Source organism: Callospermophilus lateralis, chromosome 6 (genome assembly GCF_048772815.1).
Source record: "Callospermophilus lateralis isolate mCalLat2 chromosome 6, mCalLat2.hap1, whole genome shotgun sequence".
Lineage (NCBI taxonomy): Eukaryota > Metazoa > Chordata > Mammalia > Rodentia > Sciuridae > Callospermophilus > Callospermophilus lateralis.
The window spans coordinates 42,755,306-42,779,392 of NC_135310.1; the positions used below are offsets into that span (position 1 = coordinate 42,755,306).

Sequence of the window (24,087 nt, forward strand, 5' to 3'; positions counted from 1 at the left end):
TAATTTACGTTCACAAGGTTTCAGAGGCAAGTGAGGACTCTATTGGGAACATTCTGACAAAGTACTTGTCTACATTTTGACCATGTCCTGAGACTTTGTATGAGGCTGGTTCAAAAGTGATGAACTAATTAATCTGGTGGAGGGAATTTCAAATTCAATCAGTGGCATGGATTTTGCTGACAACTTTTAGCCAGATTTACTGTGAGAATTGAGAACAGAAAACAGAAGAGAAGAATTTTAAAAACTTGCAGTTAGGCCCCCAAAACTGCATATAAAACTGGGGCCAAAGAAAGTATCATTGATTGTTAAAGAGATTACAGTCACTAAAACAATGCTAGGTACTTTGCACAGTGACAATAAGCTAGATATCTTGAGAAAATCTCAGTAATTTGCAAGACCACACTTATTGCAGGCTGAAGGGTGTAGAAGGGGAAACTCCTTTGAAAAGAGATCCTGGGAGCACCCTGCTTGCACAGAGGGGCCTAGGATGTTGTTTCACCATGGCAAGCCACACATGTACACAGAAACCACTGCAGTCATGATTCTACAGTGCCCAGCTACTGCATGTTTCTGCAGGATTGCAGGATGATCAAGTTAAGGGGTTATGGAGATTCCCCCCAATATTTCTATGGAAGGCCTGAGAAGCCAGGGTTGCAATGTCTGGGGGCTGGCCTTGACAGCTGTGAAGGTGAAGCCAAAGCTAAAATGGGACCCCAGGGAATAATAGATACCAATAATGTGGACTGTTTGCTGAGGAAGCAGGTGGCTGCAGAAAAAGCCAGGCTAAAAGAGAAGTCACGTGGGCTGCAACCAGTAAGGCCAAAGGGGTAGGACTGCACAAGTCCCTTGAAGAGCACATCATGCTACTATGTGAACTAGATATTTGTTATGGTTTAAATATGAGGTATACCCCCAAAACTCATGTATGAGACAATGCAGGAAGTTTCAGAAGTGAACTGATTGGGTTATAAAAGTCTTAACCTGATCAGTGCTTTAATCCCCTGATAGGAATTAACTGGGTGGTAACTGTGGGTAGGTAGTGTGTGACTGGAGGAGATGGGTCAATGAGGTCATGACTTAGAGGTTTATATTTTGTCTGTGGTGAAGAGTTCTGTTTCTCTCTCTCCTCTCTCCTCTCTCCTTCCTGGTAAGATGTCCTGAACTGTTTCCTCTGCCACACTCATCTACCATGATGTAGTGCCTATCCCCAGGGTCCAGAGCAATGAAGCTGGCTGATTAGGGATTGAAACCTAAAACCATACAAAATAAACTTTTCTTTTGGTCACAGTGGCAAAAATAAAACAAAACAAAAAAACCTGACTAAAACAATGTTGTACATAGAATTAAGGAATGTGTTTGCCTGGCTAAGACTTTGGTCTTATTTTGGTCACATCCCTTATTTCCATGCCCTTTTTCCTCCATTTTGGAATGGAAATGTTTACTGGGTACCATTGTATATTGGATATGTGTAACTTGAGTTTGATTTTAATAGGGATTTAGAGCCAAGAGTTAGCTTGAGTCTCAGATGAAACTTTGGACTTGGACTTTTCGGCTGTGTTGGAATTGGTAAGACTATGGATACTCTTGAAAATGAACTGAATGCATTTTGCATTTTGAGACAGACATGAGATTTTGGAGGCCAAGGGAAGAATACTATAGTTTGGGTATGAGGCATTCCTCAAAAGCTCCTATGTTAATGCAGAAATGTTTAGAGGTGAAATGATTACATTGTGAGAGTTATAGACTAATTGGTCCATTCATGTTGGAATATACTAACTTGGTGGTAACCGTAGGCAGACAAGGAATGAACAATGGACCAAAGGAGGTAAGTCACTTGGGCCATGCCTTGTAATGGTTCCTCTTCCCTGTGCCTCCATCTTCCACCTTCTCTCTGTCTCTGTCTTTCTCTCTTTCTCTCTGCTTTCCAACTTCCATGAATTGAGCAGTGCTCCTCTACCGTGCCGTTCTGCCATGATGATGTTCCATCTCACCTTAGGCCTAGAGCAATGGAGTTGGCCCACTGTGGATTAAACTGTTGAAACCATGAGCCCAGATAAACCGTTCTTCTTCTAAGTTGTCCTTGCCAGATATTTTGGTCACAGTGATGAAAAGCTGACTCATAAAATATTTAAGACCAAAAGTCCAATTATAATATTAAAATGGATTTGATTAAACTAATATTAAAATAGTTTTGGAGGCAGGCTGTAGATTGGTAGCAAACACAATGTCTTCCAAGTGTGGGTAACAAGTATATGTTGCCACTGGCAAAGCAGTAGTCAATGAAAAAACTCACAGCACCAGCTCTTATGCCATCCAAACATCTGATGTTATACCATTTTGACACAGGTCATCTCTAGGAGGGATTCATGAACACTAAACTGAACAACTTGACCACCTGAAGTAAACACCACAGTTAACCAGCTTTCCTTTGGACATATATACAATCCTTTGACACTCTAATAGGCCAGCTCCCTTAGTTATAAGATTCCCTTTTACCATTTTTTATTCTCAATAAGGGGAGAAATTAAGCCCTTTATCTTCTAAACTGATTTTCTTTGCCTATGATTATTTTTAGAGTGACACACCTATGATTAAAAAAAAATGTAGGGTTGGGCTAGGGTTGTGGCTCAATGGTAGAGTGCTTGCCTAGCATATGTTAGGCACTGGGTTTGATTCCCAGCATCATATAAAAATACTAAATAAAGGTATTTTGTCCATCTAAAACTAAAAATTTATTTTTAAAAAATTGTAGATTAATTGTTCTTTCAATTTAAATATAATTCAATTTATTTAAGAAATTATATAACTTGTTTGTACATATATCTGTCTTTGAAAGGAAAATACTTTGTGATACAAAATAACAGAACTATTTTTAACAACACACGAAAATTTATATATGTATATTTATCATATTCATCAAATAGATTACTTCAAGAAGCTACAAATTTATTCCTCAAACTACTTTTCTGAGTCTATCAGTACAATACCATTACAGTTTATAGTAAACTATTTAATCAAAAATTTATGTCACTTGGTCACACATCTCTTTGTACTAAGAATGGCACCAAGTTATTTTCATAGCTTCCTTAAGTAATTCAGATTCACCCTTATTCAAAAGAACTATTTCAAATGTAGACATCAAGGTAGAGCATTAATAATATTATTAAATATTACTAATATTTAATAATAATAGTATTACTTAGCCACATTAGCACATATTATTTTAAGTAATAACCACCCTTAAATTAGTCCTCTTGCTTCTTAATCAGTCCATTAGGAGAAATGTAAAAGTTTGGCTGCCTAGAAGTGAACATTCCTGTAGTTAAATCCTTCATTGCCTCCCAATGAACTCTTGACTTCATGCAAAACATCTAATTTCTCTGTTAATTGACTTTCTACATTTATCAAAAGTGGGATTAATATTACTTATCTTACTGCCTTGAATCCAAACAAACTAATGGCAATAAATGTACTTGGATAATAACTACAGAAATTAAATTTGTTTAGATATTAGTCATATTAGTTTATAGGCACTATAATACAGTACCATTATGAATATCAATTATCCTGTTAACCCACAATTTTCATGTGGCTCTAGAGATGGCCCCTGATGTTATGGGCTATAAAGCAAAAAATATTACTTTGAGACATTTCCAAAAACTTGGTATTAATTTAAAAAGACATTAAAAGTAATTTATAATCTGCCCTCACCCAAACATACACGTATTCTCTTCCTCAAACTTGCCTATCTTTCTGTAACATAAGAATCAGATAAGCAACCTATCAAAGAAAACCACATCACCTTTATACTATCTCTGGGGGAGTTTCTCCCTAAAGGTAATATTTACACATACTTTGAGTAATAAATTATGTTTCAGTGTTCTCTGCAACAGTTAAAATAGGATTGAATGCTCAATTTCTTCAGGATACTTGAAAAGCAATTCTTATTCTGACTAAAATTATAATGGCATAATGTTGCTGGTAGGAAAGGGTCATAAAATTAACATGTAAGAAAGCCCTGCTTTCTCAATAAGGCTTGTCTTGATTACCCCATTTAAAATTGTATGTCCTCGGGCTGGGGATGTGACTCAAGTGGTGGTGCGCTTGCCTGGCATTTGATCCTCAGCACCACGTAACAAAGATGTTGTGTCCGCCAAGTACTAAAAAATAAATATTAAAAAAAAATTCTCTCTCTCTCTCCCTCTCTCACTAACTCTTTAAAAAAAAAAATTATATGTCCTCAGTTGAGCTCCTGATCCCCGCATTACCTTGGTTTACTTTCCCCTAATATATGTTAGCTTCTAATATATATACTAATTATTTACAGTTGCATTTATTGCTTATTTTCTGTCTTCCGTCACTGCAATTCAAGCACCATAAAGCAGAAGTTTTTGTAGGTTGTTTCACTGATGTCTTCATAGCACTAAAAACCATGGCTGGATCACACTGGTCATACAGCCACGTATATACACACAGCATGTGATCCTGCAATCTGTACATGTGGAAAAATGAGAATTCATACCCCATTTGAATCAAATGTATGATATGTCAAGATCATTGTATTGTCATGAGCAACTAATTTAAAAAAAACATGGCTGGCACTTAATAAGTACCCCTATATATGTTTGTTTACTGAATGAAAGAACTATTTTTCCATTTTTTCTTTCTTGAAATATTTTTTTTCTTTTTGCATATGACATTTATATATGTTCATTGTTGGAAAAAATGACAATTCTGAAAAGCATAGAAAAGAAAAAACAAAATGCCTCATATCTCATTGGCCAATGATAGCATTGTTGCAATTCTAGTACATATGCTTCCAGAATTTTTTCAGGGCTCACATGCACAAGCATATCTTACATACATTTCTGCATATTATTTGGTTATAAGTTATATTGTATTATTTGATAACATTTTATTATATCTTAGAAACACAATCTCTAAAAATAAAATCTTTTTAAGGCCCAGATAATGCTAAATTTCTAATCAAAGTTTTAAAATGAGAAATTTTCTTGGAAGTTAATATTTTAGAGCACATACCAACTATGTCAATTAAATACAGTCAAAAACAGTGAAACACAATGGCAAATGTAAGGGCCACAACTGAAGACTGAAATCATTCATAGATACCAAATAAAGGAAGTTGACTTATAGATAATATGATTTTTAAAATGTACACAATTTTAAAGTTTCAGTAATATCTCTACATCATAAATTTAAAAAAAAATTATTTGGCATGTCTTCTAGTACCTCTTTGAATGAATATAACTTTCATCTCCCTTTTTCCTTCCAACTGAGAAAAACAGAAAACGATTTGAGCATTTTCAAGCTCTGATTTGTTTTCTAAGTTCTCTCTGGTATTTTATTTTTTATTTACAGGAGAAGAAATCATTTTAGTGTTTTATCAAGCAAAAAATTTAATCAAAATCACAGTAGCAAAAATTTAAAAGTTGTTTTGAGGATTTTCTGGGTCATAGAACCAAAAAAAGGAAAAAAATAAAATCCCAAATAGTAAACTACTTAGACTGAAAAATCATCCTATCAAAATATTTTTATTCATCAAATTATGTATATTTGCATTAACCTGCAATTAAGATAATAGAAGCAAAATTATTTTAGTGGAGGTATTTAATTTGAACAAAAATCTTTAATAAAAATATATTTTATTGTTTCTTTAGTATTACATAATTGCAACACAAAAAAGGAGTTCATGAAAAATTTTGTCTAAAATATAGTTTAAAACATTAAGAAAACATTAAAATGAAAAAAGAAGTTCAAAACTAGTAAGTATATATTAATTTAAAATATATATATTGAATAAACATTGTAAGGAAAACACACTGAAAACATTAATAGTTCTTTTTGGATGGTCTTCTAGATAAATGATTCTATTTTCCTCTTTAAGTTTTATTGTTTTCTAAATTTTATATAATGAAGATTTTCATAATGTGAAAAATCACAGCATTGTGTTGATCAACACTGTTTTAAAGTAATTTGAGAATTCTCTCATCCTGTGCTATGGGGTAGTCATTAACATCTACATTTTAAAGATGAGGATGATAGAAATGACATGGCTTGGTTAAACCTAGCTAGAAAGGGACAGGGCATGACCAGAACCCATTCTATCCTCATTCATTCCTTCCTCAGTTACACTTCAACAAATATTTATTGAGCAAAGACTGAGTCTTCATTTAACCATTTATTCTTAAACCTCTATTATATCCTTTATTTGATGTAATATTCTGTGGAAATAGTAAGAAAAAGACAAAACATTGTGATAGAAGCATAATATCTCATCCCCATTCTGAAAGTATGTGTGAGTTAATTGTAAAAATGACTACATGCAGCAATGGTTTCTTCACCAATGGGGTGAATAGGAAGCAATAATGAACACTGATATCTTGAACCACATGGCATTCCCAACCATGACCTGAGGGTACTTGGTCAGTTTTAATGAATTAGTCTTGGCTAACTGGTTCTTAGATATGGCAAGACAACTGCTAATTGCTGGGGGTCTTGAATGAAGCCTGTTTGACACTGTGCGGCCTTTGTAAACCATTTTCTTCTCTTTCCATACTACCATGTTTTTATCTCTAAGATGAAAATTGTTTATAACTATACCTTGGCAAGCTTGCTATCAGGTTCATCCTATGTTTGGAAGATGGGGTCTGCACCTAAGAACAGCAAAAAATGTACCTCAAGCAGACAGCACACCAGACCTGCTTAGCAAAATTCAGGCTATGCTCTCTTGTCACTGTGGCCTGGTAACTACCACTGCATGTTTGGGGCAGTTATGCAAACGTCGTGTAAAACTGTGTACCTATGAAACAGGCCCAAGGATAACCCTTTCCTAGGTTTGTGAAAATGAAGAAAACTACCAACTTGTGGAGAATTAAGCATGGCATCCAGGTTGCCATTGCTTTTTCATGCAAGGGTAGTGACCTTGCTGGTCTCCTGTGCTACTGCTTCACTTCATTTCATCTATCAAACTCTCCTGACCCCCAATGGCATCAAGGTGCACAATTCATGGAGCAGGTACTGATGGGTTAAAAAAAAAAAAAAAGAACTGGGAGGAGGAAGAATATTTGGTACTCAACTGATCAATTGCAACTTGAATACGAACCTCAAACCAATGTGCCTGGGCTCAGCATGACTGCCTGCTAGCACACCAAAAAGCTAGTTTTGCAGTCATGGACCTAGTCACGAAGATTTTTATAATGTGAAAAATCACAGCATCCAATCCACAGACAAATGACTTTGTTGAATGTGAGCCTCAACCCCAGGGAGATGAACTGGCAATTCCTGCAGAGGCAGCATTTACAAGGGGAGCACCAAAATCCTGAACATTTCCCCATAATCACTCAAAAGGACTGTACCACAAGTGACTGTACAAAGACAGAAATGGAAATCTGCAAATTTACGTGGATAGAAACTCTAAATGTTCTCAAGGAATTTGTGCAGAGAATAAAGAAAAGAATATTCACAAGACAGAAAAAGTTGGAATCTGGTTGAGAATAGTTTGATCCAAGTTTGAGTTGCAGGCCTAGAATTCTTCCCATGCACCATGTCCATCTTGCAACAAAGAACATAACCCATGAGGTTAGAGGAACACATGCATGGCACCTTTGTAGCACTTTGTGAAGGGGTTAATTCAAACTCCAGTCCAGCATCTTTAAACCATGTAATCAACCATTACCATGGGGAAAGATCCTTGAATTTGATGATATTGACCTCAGGCTCTCTGAAGGAAGAAAATAATAAATATAATCAGGGTAGAGAAGACCCTCCTCATTATTACCACTAAATTTGTCCATGACCAGCAGTAACAACAGTAAAAATGAAAAAAGAAAGATGAAAAATCTAGATACAGAGAAAGGAAAACAACAAAAATGACCTAAACAAAGTTCCACAATTTGACCCAACTGAAATTAAAAACTTACCAAAAGATCTTATATAGCAAATATAAAAGGGCATTGATTGGCTTTTTTTTGTTTATATAACATTGCTTCTGAATTAATTTTAATATGTGCTGCTGATGATACTGACCTCAGGCTCTCTGAATGAAGAAAATTATAAACATAATCAGGGTAGAGAGGACCCTCCCCATCATTACCACTAAATTTGTCCAGTGATCATCAGAAACAACAGTAAAAATGAAAAAAAAATCACAAAAAGCACATGGGTCATTATGTCGCCCACAGGAAAAGGCCTTGCCTCTTTGTAAGAGTATCTTAGTAAACTGAGGACTATTCCATCCCTGACACTGTCAAAAAACAGTCATTGACTCTCTCAGAATCCACAAGGTCAATTCAAGTCCAAAATATTTTAATTCCTTTTGTGTTCTAGAGGTAACATATTCATTTGCAAATTTTAATCTAGTTAATGCTATTACTGACAAATTGTCCCATCTCATAGAATCCCTCCAAGCAAACACAGAATCGTCCAAACTGCTAGCAATGAACACTCCAGTTAGCACCCTTGGAGGTTTCAGCAACTTCATCTCATGCCTCCTGGAGTGTCTGGATGATCTATGATGGTCATTATTTCCCATGAGCTTCTGCTGCAAAAAATATGTCTTTCCTATCTTTGCATTATACACCATTAAAGTGACAATTTCTGGATTCATATTGGGGCTTTTCTGAGAATAAAGAATCTCACAGACCTTAAGTACCAATGTTACTCATTATGCTTTGAGTCAGTGAGGTACACCCAGATGAGCTTGGCATGGTTACTGAGATCTCCTTGCTATATATTGGAGCCAAACCTGGTCCTTTTTACATATTTTATCTGCAGGAGGTGGTATATTCAGTCTTTTTCCATAAAGCATGATACTGAAGGAAGTCCTTGATTACTTGAGGAGTCCCTTGGAATCAACTGAATGAAAAGCAGTGGTGATCATTTCCACCATCACACACAAAGGAGCTCAGTGGGGACCTGCCGGTTTGCATCCCTTAGCCAGGATATCTCTTAATAAGGAGAAAACCCAATGGCTGGCACAATTGGCTCTCTTCACACATTCATCTTTGCATTGGTTTGTGTTGTCCAGTTGGCCTCATCTGTACATTTTCACAAACTCTTAGGCTATTAAGAACTCTGGGAATCTCTTTCTTCACAGACACTCAAAACATAAATCAAGTTAACAGATTTCTCTACACATGCTAAGCCAACAACTCAAGATCTCAGCAGAATATGCCTTATCCCTTTTAGAGTTAGAGACACTAATGATAGTGACCAAGGTATTCATTTCACTTCATACAATACACAGTGCTGGGATCTTGAAGCAGGTGTTAGATAGAAATTTAACTTCCTCTTTAAGACACAGGTAATCAGCCCCAGGGGGTGGGCTATTTGAGAAAAATGATGCTTTTCAAAGAACTCCTCTCTAAACCACACAGTGAGAATCACTCCCCTTCCCCTTGAGTGTCACTATGGTCACAGGCATTGATTAGCGTACCCTTAGGATACCCACTCTATATATGTCTCTAAATTGTATTTATTGGCTCTACTTGCAGACGCTTTTAAAGTTTATGTTTTTGATGGCTAGCTCAAGAGATTTTCGCTCTCCTTCCTGGTCCACTAGCTACTTTGCTTACTTATAGTAATACCTTTGCTAATCCCTAGAAGTCCCAGTTATCATCAAGATTTAAAATGACATCAACAATCAAGGGGACAATTGTTATGAAATGACCAAAAATTAAAGCTTGATGTATGCTAAAATGATCTCAAAAGGTCTATCCACAAGTATTCTTTCCCATAGATAAGGTTCCCAAATCAAACAGCCCTCCTTATCAAAGAAAGCAGACACAGTTTCTGCTCATTCTTGAGAGGCATCCAATACCAAACCTTAAATAATACTACAGAGCCATAGTAACAAAAATGGCATGCTATTAGCACAAAAACAGATACATGTACCAATGGAACAGAATAGAAGACACAGAGACAAACCCACATAAATACAGTTATCTCATACTAGACAAAGGTGCCAAAAGCATTCTCTGGAAAAAAGCTAGCTTCTTCAACAAATGGTGTAAGGAAAACTGGAAATCCATAGGTAACAAAATGATCTTAAACGCCTATCTCTCACCCTCCACTAAACTCAACTCAAAGTGAGTCAAGAACTTAGGCACTAGAAAAGATATCCTGTGCCCATTAGAAGAAAAAGTAGGCCCAAATCTTCACCATGTTTGTTTAGGAGCTGACTTCCTTAACAAGACTCCTAAAATGCAAGAAGTAAAACCAAGAATCAATAAACGGGATGAATTCAAATTAAAAACTTCTTCTCAGCAAAGGAAACAATAATGCAAAGAGAGAGCCTACAGAATGGGAGAAAAATCTTGCCACCTGCACCTCAGAGCATTAATCTTCAGGATATTTAAAGAACACAAAATGTTTAACACCAAAATAATGAATAATTCCAATAAATAAATTAGCTAAGGAACTGAACAGACACTTTACAGAAGAAGAAATACAGTCAATCAACAAATGTATAAAAAATTCAATATTTCTAACAATTAGAGAAATGCAAATCAAAACTACACTGAGATTTCATCTCATTATAGTCAGAATGGCAACTATGAAGAATACAAGCAACAATAAATGTTGGTGAGGATATATAGGAAAAGGTTCACTCATATGTTGCTAGTAGGACTGCAAATTGGTGCAACCATTCTGGAAAGCAGTATGGAGATTCCTCAGAAAACTTGGAATGGAACCAGCATTTGACCCAACTATCCTACTCCTATGTTTTTACCCAAAAGACTTAAAATCAGCATATTACTGTGATGCAAGCACATCAATATTGAAAGCAGCTCAACTCACAATAGCTAAACTATGGAACCTACCTAGGTTCCCTTCAACAGATGAATGGATAAAGAAACTGTGGTAGATATACACAATGCAAAACTACTCAGACATAAAGAAGAATGAAATTATGGCATATGCTGGTAAATAGATGGAGCTGGAGAATATCATGCTAAGCAAAATAATCCAATCCCAAAAAAGCATAGTCTGATTGTTTTCTCTGATATGGTTGCTAATTCACAATAATGGGGGGCTAAGGAAGAATTGAGGTACTCTAGATTTGGCAGAGGGGAGGGAAGGGAGAGGAGGGGGTATAGCATCAACAAGGATAATAGAATGAATTGAGCATTATTATCCTATGTAGACATGACTATACAACCAGTGTGATTCTACATCATATACAACCAGAAAAATGAGTAGTTATACTCCATTTATGTATGATGTGTCAAAATGCATTGTACTGTCATGTATAATTAATTAGAACAAAATATTTAGAAAGTAGTCTTCTCTATACGTGGATTTGCTAACCCCAGTTAACTTTCTTTTGCTATCCCCTTCCTGCTCACCCACTCAGTGAGAGTCCCTGGGACTTTTCAAAAGACTCAGACAATGGCTGGCTTCTCAACATATACTGACTTCTCCTACTAGCTAAGAAATGATTCGTGTTCCTTCCAGAAACATGAAAACTGTTTGTCATCACATACCTTTTTTTTTTTCCCACTCTAACCCTTGTTTTTAGTTCCCCAGTCTCAGCTTTTCTTTTAAAAAGTCAGACTGTTGTCAGAAATAATGTTTACTTTCAAGATTGTGCCTGTTTGTTTGCATTTTAAAAAGAATTAGAAACTTAAAAGATCTTTTGTTCCAGATTATTTATACTATTTTTCAGTGAACAGTGTCTATAAAAAAACAATCAGAAAGTGCAAAGGAGTAAAGAACTCATTTGATAATTAAAAATATTATCAGCCTTAAAAATTTAAACAGCCACTCTTTTTTTTATTGGTGTTATTGGGGATTGAACATAGGGGTGCTATACCACTGAGCTACATCTTTAGCCATTTTTATATCTTATTTTGAGATAGGGTCTCACTAAATTGCTGAGGCTGACCTCAAACTTGAGATCCTCCTGACTCATCCTCCCAAGTAGCTGAGTTTAGAGGTTTGCACTACTGCACTCAACTATAATTGAGCCTTTAGCTAGGCAGTTGCATTATATACATTTGTAAGTTATACATTTATTTATTACACTGTTTTATTTATCATTATAACAAAAGTCAGTGTGTGTGAGAGAGAGAGAAACTAAATTGAGTTTTCCACATTGTTAGAAAATTTGCTTAAGTTAGGATTTAAGCCTGTTATGCATAATTTTGAAACATGGACTTTTAATCATTTCATTATGTTACCTCCCTTTGAGAGACCTCGTAAGCTTAGAAGGGATTAAAATACAATAGAAATGCCTCCAATTATAAACAAGCCAACTATAACTCACCTAGTTCAGCCATTTGCCACATGCATAAATCACTTCAACAAGAATGTTCTCCTTCTTTGAACCACATATTCTCCATAGAGTTTTTAATTCAAAATGTTATTTGTGCAATTCCTCTGATATGAAAACTTTTATTCATTTTTTTAGATTTAAAAAATGTAGGTCATGTGATTTAAATAATATGCATAATTTTGAATAATTTTTTGGTCTCTATATCTCTTATTAACTATTATATAATCCCTATATTAGTACATGCATGCATTCAGATGCCTTAAAATTTTTTCATGGAATAAAATGGAAGCAAACTCCTACTGCTGATGATATAACCTTATCTATGACTTAATTATTATGCTATTTTTAGGTGTGTTAGTTTTACCCGCTACTTATCTTCCATGTCACAATAATTGGCAGAACTCACTAAATATTGTAAAAGACCAATGATTCTAAGGTTTTTTAAAATTTAATTTTGGACTTCTTTTTGGTGTATTTCACCTTTCAGTTTTTTGTTAAAATGTGAAAACAAATTTCCATTTTATGGAAAGAGATTTTTATAATTACAAAGAAAAGAAGCCATCAAAAAACACAGCAAAGGAAAAGACACTATTATATTCCCTGGGGTAACTGACAGGTGACTGCCTTCTACTTACCAGTCTTTTTAGCTATTTTTATACAGTAACACAAATCAATATGTAGCTTACTGGAAAATTCTGAACTTTCCCCTTGAAAGTTCTAATTAAGATTTGATGACCTTCTCTCAGCTATGCACACTGAGGCCTGAATATCCTTCCAGCTCAGTAGCTGTCAAATGATCAGGTACTTTGCTCCATCCATCTGCTCTAACAATGACCTCTTTCAGTTTTTTTTATAACCTTTGGATATTTTCCCTTTATAGCTTTGCTAACATAATCATATTACATTCTGACACCAGTAGTGTAAATTAATTCCTCTTCTTTCTTATGTGCCATTCCACAAAGAACCAGATTTTTCACCTTAACACTTGATTAAATTGTGGAAAAGGGAAGACAGGGGGAAAAAAGAGGACTCTGGGAAAATTTCATCTTGTCTGTGCTAGCCTGAAGACCGACAGAAGGAATTTAAAGCAAATCTGCTCTTCCTAAATTTTTTAAAAAATACATTTAGGGGATGGACAGATATGAATATAGGAGACAAGAGAGAGAAGAGATAAGTAAAAAGCTTACTTATTGAAAATTAATTCTGAGCCAGATGAACTAGCACAGTGTTTCCCACAATTGTCTATTCACAAACCTCAGCTGGGAAATCTGTTCTAAATACAGCTTTGATTCAGTACATCTGACACCATATGTATCACAAACATCATAGGGACTATTTTAATAAGTTTGAGAGTAACTGAGTTGGAGAAAGATTAGGTCATAATCTCTTCCATATTTCTGAAATAATGCACCAGAAAAAAAATCTATAGATCATATTGCATTAGTGTCTAACATCATATTATCACCCAAATGAACAGGTTATTTATTGTTTTTTCTTAATATAACAATGCATATACTAATCTTTGGAGACACACCCATCCAATTTCAAACTTCATTAAATTTTTCATATAATAAATTAAAAATTGAACAATATTGCAGAATTAACTATCTCTAGACTGCCTCTGTCAAGCCATACAATGATGTCATCTCTGATAACCAATCCTTTCAACAATAAACCAGTTTAATATCATGTTCAATGAACAATTCTATGTGGGTGATTCGTCTTCCCTGTGAAGACCATAACCTCCTTGGAGGCCAATCAAACAGAATCTAAGGGTGGACAGTGGATAGTAGTGTCCAATGGATGCTTTCTAAATGAAAGTCACATCATAGTGACATTGTGCTATGCTTTTCATTTGCAAATTCTGACTGTGCAGACAGGAAGATGCTGTTGGCAATTTGATAAAGGAACTTGGTTGGCATTTTAAGTACCACCACATTTATACTCTAGGCAGCATGTATGAACCAAGAAAAACCTTTCAAGGCATACTGCTATTCTGTTTCACATTAGATTTTTCACTGTTATCCTTTTATATTTGATTAAGGATACAGAAGAATTCTAGCATGGGAAAATTCCCCCAAATCCATCCAAATTAAAATAACTTAAAAAATAACACTGAAAATATACCTCCATAGTGATCTGCAAATTACTGTTCTTAACGATAATTCTCAACATCCTCCTAAGCAGGGAAAGATAGGAAGGAAAGGAAGCTTGGCTCTATTAAAAATGGCGGAAAGTATTGCTCACCAAAGCTTGTTTGCCCTGAAGAGTTACCCTGGATATTCTGAATGCTACTGACTAAAATTTCCACATCTCTCAAAAACATATAAAAAAATGGACCAAGGAAAAGGCACATTGAAGAAGATCTCATTGAATTCAACTAATGTTTTGGGGGGCATCACTTAGAGATGTTCACCTTCAGAGTAAAAACTAAACAGAAGCAATATTTGGAAATGTGGTCAGTATAAAACAACTTTTTGTGGTAAGATAAGTACTGAGAATGAATATGTGAAAACAGGGAAAAGAGGCACTATATGCTTATTTCGGAACCATTAGAGACAATCTCATTGCAACATTCCGATCAATTGCAATTATTATTCTTTCTCAGATTTTCCCAGACCAGCTGCCCTGTACCCCTTCATCATCTTCCTTCATCAAGCTTCTCTTGCTTGCCTTCCCAGCTCCTGACTCCGCCAACATACACTTCCTTGTCATTCTACCCAACCCAGCTCTTGGGGAATCATTCATTTATTCATCGATAGGGTTATGCTCTATATGTGGTTCACTTACAAGGGAAATCCTAAAGTCTTAGGCCATAATACCAAATCAGTTATTTTGGGAAAGATGGTAGAAATAACTTTCTGAGTGATCAGTATTTTATCCTCTACCTGATTTTAAAGTTGGTCAAAGGATTAGAGTTAAACTTGTGTTCCCAGCACCATAAATTGTGTAATATCAGCAGATTCTTAACCTCTTTGAACCTCATTTTCCCTGATTCTTTTTATGTAAGTTTCCCTCAATAACCAAAATATCCTCTTATTTGCTTTTTGCACTGTAGGCTGGGGAATATAGATTTGAGTTTTCTTTCCAGTAATTGAGTAGCTGCTACCTGTCATCTCATTGACTCCTCTTATCTTACACACAAACCTGCTTTAATAAAACCCACCTAAGCTTTCCAACCATTCATCAGAAACCATGGGAAACTACAGAGGGAAGTAGTGATGAAAACATATTCTAATTCACTTCTAAGCATTTGAAAGTCACTTTGTTTCTCTTTGAAGAGCTTTGGACTTCAAACTTAAATCTTGGAATATCTTTTAGTTGGAAATATATTTTAGCTAAAATATATATTTTATTTGCCCTGAAAAGAGTGAAGTTAACAACCAATCTAATTAGCATGAATATTTCTCTTGAATGAAGTAAGTTCTTCTCCAAGTTACAGTGTCACCAGTAGATTGTCCCTGAGTCTTTCAGTCTCAGAGTAGTTGACCCTTAAAGTACAAGCTACATTCTCCACCCTAGAGTACTGAAGTTTCAGGAGACCTGAAGCCTTGCACGCTGGGGTCTGGTGGACTGTGAAGATGATCATCCCTCAAATGGCACAGAGAGAGAGGAACTTCTGGTATTTTCAGAAGCCTCTAGTGCAAGCTGTGGAACTAATGAGAAACAGTGTGATGTTCAAGGTGCTTATTTTGTTGATGCACACTTGCATGTGTGGCTTTCTCCAGCACATCCTCTACAGAGCATGGAGAGAAAGCAAAGGTGCCTACCTTTAGTTGACTTGAATAGTCTCTATAATTTAAAGTATTGTTAATTGCCATGACGTTGGTTCAATACCTGATTCACAGTAGATTCTACAGCAGAAGACTTTATGCAGTCTGAGACATCATGTTTCTCTGATGTACTTGTAATCTAAGATAAGCTATGCAAGTCATAGCAGGAATATTGAGTATTTCTTTTTCATTAGGCATTTGTTCAACTAAGGTCAAGTTTGATGGGCATTTTGCTGCTGTGTTTGTTCATGCTATAAATTCTTTTAAGCCTGAGATTCTTCTTTTCCTTAACTTCTTTCTAAATTTGTCTCCTAAAATATCTTAGAAACATAAATTGGGTCATTCTTGTCTATATTTTTCATATACATAAAATAATTATTACTATGATTATTTTATAATTTTATAATAATTATTACTATAATTATTGCATAAGAGACTCATAGGTATATCTGACCTTGATCATCACATACTTAATCAAGTTTCTTTTCCCTATTTTATGATTTAATGGAATTGATGCAAATGCTTTTAAGATAGAAGAAAACAAAACAAAACAAAAAACACACCATAAGTAACTTTTTGACATCTGAAAATTTGGGAATTAGAAAAAATGTTAATCATCAGCTAGTTAATAAATAAATAAGAACAAGCAACCCTGATTTCAAAGACAAGCAAAAGAGACCAGATTACTGTTCTGACTGAACACCTGGTTAGTTTCAAAATTCAGTCTGGATATTATGTTGCTGGATATCTGGGCAGATTTCTTCTATAAGAGAATAGAAGAAAATAAAAAACTTTCAGTATTTTCAAGAGTAAAGACCAGTTTTCAACACCAGATCACTCGTACATAAGATGGGATTCCAGAGAGGCAAGACTTGACTGAAACAATCCTGCCTATAAAAGGTGTACAGACACTAAACTAGGTGAGAAGATAAGCAAAGAACCAACTAGTTGAGGATCCCTGTGGATGGGCATATCTAATAGATTCTAGTAGCAGTGGCAATGAATATTCAATTCCAGGTTTCCCGTTTCTGTAACTATAATTCCTTTGTATTATGCTCAAGGCTTTGGTAAAGTCAACTGTGTTGAAAGTTAAACCATCCTAGTGATATTTCTGATTTGGAAAATAAAGGGAAACTCAAGATGACCCTAAGATGACATAGATTAGAGCAGCATTAGAAGACAGCTGAAAGTAGTTAGCTGAGAGAGCAGTGGACTATATGATGTAATAGGTAGCACTCAGGACAGATTTATAGAACCTGGGGTTTTAAGAAATACTACGTGTCAACTTCACTGGATTAGGAATACCTAGAAAACTAGTAAAGTGCTATTTTGAGATGTGTCCATGGGAGTGTTTCTGGAAGATATTAGTATGCAAATCTGAGTGTACTAAGTGAGGAAGACCCACCCTTAATGTGTGCAGGTAATTCCCAAAGAATGGGGGAGAAGAGGCTAAAAAGAACAAAAAACACAGGGAAGGTGACTGACTATTTCTCCATCCCCTAGAGCTGGGGTACACTCTTCCCCTCCTGTCCTTGGACATCAGAACCCAAAATTCACTGGCTTTTGGATTCCAAGACTTACACTAGCAAGAACTGAAAAATAGTACATTTATTTTACTCCTGGGTTTTCAGCCTTTAGCCTCAAACTGAGAATTACACCATTGGGGTCCTTGGTTTTGAGACCTTGGACTTTAACTAAGCCAGGTGACTAGCACCCACTGTCCCATTTTAGACAATCTATCAAGGGACTTGTCAGTCTTCACAATTGCAAGAGCCAAATGTCCCAATAAATCTTCTCCTATATATCTACGTCATTGAATCTATCTCTAGAACACTAATTTATCACTCCTGAAAATTCTGCTCCACCCCCCACCCAGGGAAGCTGAGATAAAAAAGCCTCATTTAATTAGCAAATGTAATAAAGATGTGACATTTAAAACCAAGGTATGACACATTTCCATCCTTCACTTGTAAACTGAATTATGATATATTGTACTTTTATAGTTGCCATTTTCAAGTTTTAATTGTTTTGTTTTAATTGATTTTATTCAAAAAGAAATATGCCAATTTGGTAATTACTCCTATGCTGTTTGAATGGAAAAGCAATTACAATATAATGCCAAGGGTTATCTTATATCATTTGGGTATAAAAAATAATATCATATATGATTGAAACTCACTTTATTTTACAAGAATAAAAGAAATGTTCTATTTTTTAATACTGGACAATAATTTATCAAACCAATTACCAAATACAAATTAATCCAAAACAACCTTAATTCATTTGTGAATTTATTAATTCACATGAAAAATATATCTATTGAGTGTCAATTATATACCCAGGAAAACAGTTTTATAATTATTATTATGGAATTGAATGGACAAAAAAACTCAAAATAAAACAAAATAGTTGATACAAAACCACATATGATTACAAACTGTAGTAAATTTTAGATAAAAAATTATCAGGTGTTATGTATATGTCAGGATGGGACTCATTAAAGGTCTGAGTTGAAAAACAAAGGGATAAACATAGTTGGAATTGGTATAGAGGGAGCAAAAAAAATATTTTGTGTAGAAAAGAAAAAAAACACATCAGAAACTGAAGGAAGACTATTGCGGTCAGAGCACAAATAAAAAGAGAGAGATGAAGTGAGTAGATTAGTAGGTCCACATCACTCAGACTTGTTAAGGATTTGGTCTACCCTAATAGTAATGGGAAGTCACTGAGGGATGTTAAACACTAGTCTGACCATCAAAATTGAGTTTTAGGGAAGTCATTCTGTCTGCAGCAAGCGGAAAAGATTGAGAAAGAGGAAAAGTAGATTGGAGAGATGTGACTGGAGGCATCCTCTCTATTCTAAATAAGAGATGATGGTAATTTGGAAGGTAGAGTTTTTGTGTTCTATTTAACAATCCATAAAGTCTCAAGTTATTTGTGTTCTACAATTGGCCTATTTCCATAGAATTGTATGTGCCAGAGCAAAAGCAGAGTGACCTGACCTTAGATACATGTGCTTTGGGATAGACATGCCTAGTTTAGAAATCTTGTCTGAACCAAGGGTACCACTATTTATTAATAAGGAGAATGAGGAGAACTTATGCAAAGTGCATAAACCTCAGCTTCTATGTCTTTGGAGTCTGCATTACGCCTCCTGCAGTTGATAAGATTAACTGTGACAGTGTAGGTGATATTCTCAGCATGTGGACAACGGATTAATATTGAGAAGCCCCAGGACAGGTCAGCTGATCTCACCCTTTATTTTAGAGAACTCCATCTTCTTTTAGAAGCTTGTTCCTTCTCCTGGATTTTCTTTCTCAGTGAACAGCACAGACATGGGATTTTAGAAAAGGCCCAGCTGTGGACAAGGTAAAGCGTCAAGAAGGCAATAGAGAACACCAAGACACTGCAGGAACAAACTCCCTCTCCTGGAGACCATGGCAGTCCCCCAGTGGCTTTCCTGCTAACCTGGAGTTGGAAAGGAAGACTCTTCACCTTTAGACAGCTGGACAGTTAGGAAAGCTGATTCATAGAACACTCTGTATACCTGCTCACCTGTTTACCTGCTCAGAAGCCTAATTCAGCACTAGAAAAACTGGTTTCACAGGTATTACCTGTTCCTGAAATGGCAGAATTTGTCACCCAATTGTGATGGAGATGAAGCTGAGTTTGGAACATAAATCCAATTGTTAATCCCAGTTTTGTTCAGTGACCTTAGACAAATCTCTAAATTTACATTTCCTCCTTTGTGAAATAAGAGAACTGAATTAGATGGTCTTCAAGAGTTCTTTGTGGCTGAGAAAAGTTATTGTCTGGCATGTATGGGCTTGAAAATTGCATCTCTGAAGTAAGAAGACTGTCAATCTCCTTAGTTTGTTCAGTACAGACATCCACACCCATTCTTTTCACTCCTGTCATCTGATCAGGACTAGCTGAAGCACACGCTGCTTCTAAAAAATTTAAAAAAATTAGAGACACAGAGAATTGATAAAGCAGTGTTTTGCCAATGTCAAAATTAGGAAGGGAAGTTTTTGAAAACACATAAATTCTGAAATCTTGCTCCAATCTGCAGAAACTCCAAGGTGGAGACAAGGAATGTTTACCTTTACTTTTTACAAAGCTTTTCTTCGATTTGATAATCCATTAGTTTGAGGATCATTCTTAAAGGGAAATTTATGTTTCTCAGAGGGGAACCTATAGATCACGTTCATGTGTATTATCTAAGATACTTGCTGAAAATACCAGGGAGTGGGGCCAAGAAGCTACATTTTTACAATTTGTTCAGTGATTTTATAAATACTAATTTCAATCATAAAATAGCTTATACATGCTTACCAAGGTCTACAAAACAATATACAAAACATACAATGTCATGATTCTATATAGGTTTATTTCACTGTTTATACTGTATTGTTTCATCATTTCATTTTATCCCCATAATAAGCCTGTGATATAAACATTGTTTCATTCATTTTTCTGACAAAATAAAGCATTAGAGAATACAGGTAACCTGCCAAGATCACAAGATTAATAAAGGGATGGATTAGAACCAAAAACTAATGTCACATAGCTAGGAAGCAACCTATCTTGCTACATAATGTGGGCTTAAGAGCTGAGTCCACCTTTTAATTAAACAATTTGCTAAGATCTTATCTGATGAAGCAAGGAAGAAATATGTCTCAGTTCCTGTTGGTTGGTTTTATTGGCTACTAACAAATGTTAGGGTCATTATAACAATCACAGATTAATGAAGATAAAATGACTATCAACTACTAAGCAATAAGGTTTCATGGATTTCCTGGAATCATAAAATGACCTAAGGTAGGCATCATTTTGAGTCAACAACTTTCAGACACAAATATTTATCCTGAAAAAGCCTGGAAGTACTTTGTCCAGGATCTCAGGCAGTCAGTGAGGAGCCCACTCGGCAGAATTTAGTTATAGGACCTTGATTTCCTGGTCTGTCTTTACACCCTGGGTCCTGGACCTTCTGTTCCTAAACTCAAATGCTGATTGTTTGCTTTAGTGCTATTTCTTTCAGGGACTAAAGTATAAAACTGTTATCACTATTAGACATATTATATTATAAGGAGAGGATTTTGTTTCTCTTGCTGATGTCTCTAAATTCCTCTAAGAGATTTGTGAAAATGTGTGCTTCTCTTGAACTCTTGAAAGTTCCTCCTGTATTCCCTATCCTGAACCAGCCAGTTTGACCACATGAACAAGCATTTCATAAATAAAATGAAATTGAATGGACCTTAGCTATGTGAGACCTACCTTTGTTTTTTTTTTTTAAAAAAAAAAAAAACTCACTAAAAGTGTTAATGAAAAATAAAAAAGTTGTCCAAAGCATTGGAACTTTTTAAAAGAATACAAATTCTTCCCCCTTTCATTTTCATGCTTTATCCTTTCTATCTTCCTTCTTACTGATGTTACAAACTTTCTAGAATATGCAGACACAGATGTTTCGACAAATGGAAAAAAGATAACAGAAGTGACATCAAGAAAGAGAAATTTCTTTCTTTCTTTTTTTTTTTTTAAGTTTTCTTCGGGCACAACACCTTTGTTTGTAAGAGGATCGAACCCTGGCCTCACACGTGCCAGGTGAGCGCACTACCGCTTGAGCCACATCCCCAGCCCCAAGAAAGAGAAATTTCTAAAGAATAAATCACATATTCACTAGCAACAAATAGATTTTATGAATGTTTTTTGATTGAGACCTCTTTTTGTTTTATGAAGAATGACAAATTTATAAATTTTGCATTCCAGCTCAAGATTAGTATATCTATGTTTGGTCAAGTGTTTTATTAAAGGAACTACTTCTTCTACAAAATCAATATTGAATTTATTAAATAGAGAAAAAAGGATACTTACAAATAATTGGTTAAAATATGCAGTTACTTCTAAGGCAGGCTTAGAAAGAAAACTTTACGTCCTGTAAATTTTTTTTTTTAAAAAAAAAAGCAAAGTAAAAGAAAACTATGAAGAATCAGAAAAAAATGATAGTCCAGTTAAAAAATAAAATTTTATGCAAATCAAAGCTACTCTAAGATTCCATCTCACCCCAAGCAGAATGGCAACTATCAAGAATACAAACAACAATAAATTTTGGCGAGGATGTAGGGGAAAAGGTACACTCATATATTGCTGGTGGGACTGCAAATTGGTGCAACCACTCTGGAAAGCAGTATGGAGATTCCTTAGAAAACTTGGAATGGAACCACCATTTGACCCAACTATCCCACTCCTCAGTTTTTACCCTAAGGACTTAAAATCAGCATACTACACTGATGTAGCCCCATCAATATTTTAGCAGCTCAATTCACAATAGCTGAACTGTGGAACTTACTTAGATGTCTTTCAATAGCTGAATGGATTTTTAAAAAACTGTGGTATATACACACAATGGAATATTATTCAGCATTTAAAGAAAATAAAATTATGGCATTTTCAAGTAAATGAATGGAGTTGAAGAATATAATGCTAAGTAAAGTAAATCCCCAAAAAACCAAAGGCCAAATGTTTTCTCTGATAAGTTGATGTTGATTCATAATGGGGGGTCCGGGCATGGGAAGAATAAAGTAACTTTGGATAAGGTAAAGGGGAGTGTGATGAGGGCAGGGAGAGGGGGTAGGAAAGATGGTGGAAGGAGATGGACATCATTACCAGGCACATGTATGATTGCACAAATGGTCTGATTCTATATCATGTCCTACCAGAGGATTGAAAGTTGTGCTCCATCTGTGTACAATGAATCAAAATTCATTCTACTCTCATGTACAACTAATTATAAAAAATAATACAAACAAATACATAAATATTCAAATTTTAAATATCTTGACTGTGTGAGTTTTTTAGGTTGAATTAAATTTGGTAAATTTTTGTATTACCTTTTTGGGGAAAGTAGAACCTCCAATTGATGATACAGTTTTCTATTAAAATTCAAAAGGTCTTAATGTTTAACATATAGTGTTAGTTAGCACCCAAGATTACCAGCTACAACTGTCATGTATAACTAATTAGGACAAATTTTTTTAAAAAAGATGTTATAGTACATATATTTATGTATATATGTATGTTATAGTACATATATTTATGTATTTATGTATATTATGTATATATATACATATACATATATATATATATATATATATATATATATATATATATAGAGAGAGAGAGAGAGAGAGAGAGAGAGAGAGAGAGAGAGAGAGAGGTATTATCAGCTACAAAACCCAGTAGATGAATACTGCATAAGTGCTACCAGGGCTCAATGGGCTCAATGGCACATTGAAAAACTCATCACATAAAACTAACCAATTTACAGCAAACATTTGTACACATGAAAATGGAAAAGATCACAGTAAGAAAATATGTGGCATGGGCTATACCATGAAGAGGTTGTGGAAATACAATACAGTTTCAGAATATGAGAATCATTGGCACCTTTCATGAGTTTCCTGAGGTATTGTATCAAGCTTTCAGCACATATGTGTGGAGCATGTGGAAGGAATCTAACTAACTGGCTTCTAGAAATTGAAATAAACTACATACATACAATTCCCATTCACAGAATGGCCCTACATCTTGAGGCTTAGCACCTGATGAGGAAGGGTAAAAAATAATAAAAGTATGACCCATTAGTATTTGCATTAGCCACTCATAAGAACAGGGCACCCTGTAAATTCCCTCCACCACACTCATACTGGCCTAGTTGTTTGCTACTCACTTTTCCTGGACTATCAAGATGTTCTAAGTGTTTTTTTTTTTTTTAATTCATGCTTGCTCCTTACAAATCTATTCTTCATGTGAATGTCAGGTGGAATATTTCTAATTCCATTATATCTTCTCAAGACCATTCTAGGATAAATCCCTTTCAGCCTATCACCTACAGGATCAAGTCCAAGATCTTTTATATGATAGAAGCAAGCTGTTCTCCAGGAGCTGGTTCTGCCTACCTCTCCTTTTTCACCCATACCCAATGTTCTGAAGTTGCACCCAGCTAAAAGAACCTCTGTG

General features: G+C 35.2%; 1 protein-coding gene across 1 annotated transcript in view; it reads right to left on the reverse strand.

Annotated features, from left to right (window-relative positions):
- The window catches only part of Pkib (cAMP-dependent protein kinase inhibitor beta), a 104,222-nt gene that overhangs the window by 17,062 nt on the left and 63,073 nt on the right, over positions 1-24,087 (reverse strand). The gene's annotated exons all lie outside the window — the stretch shown is intronic.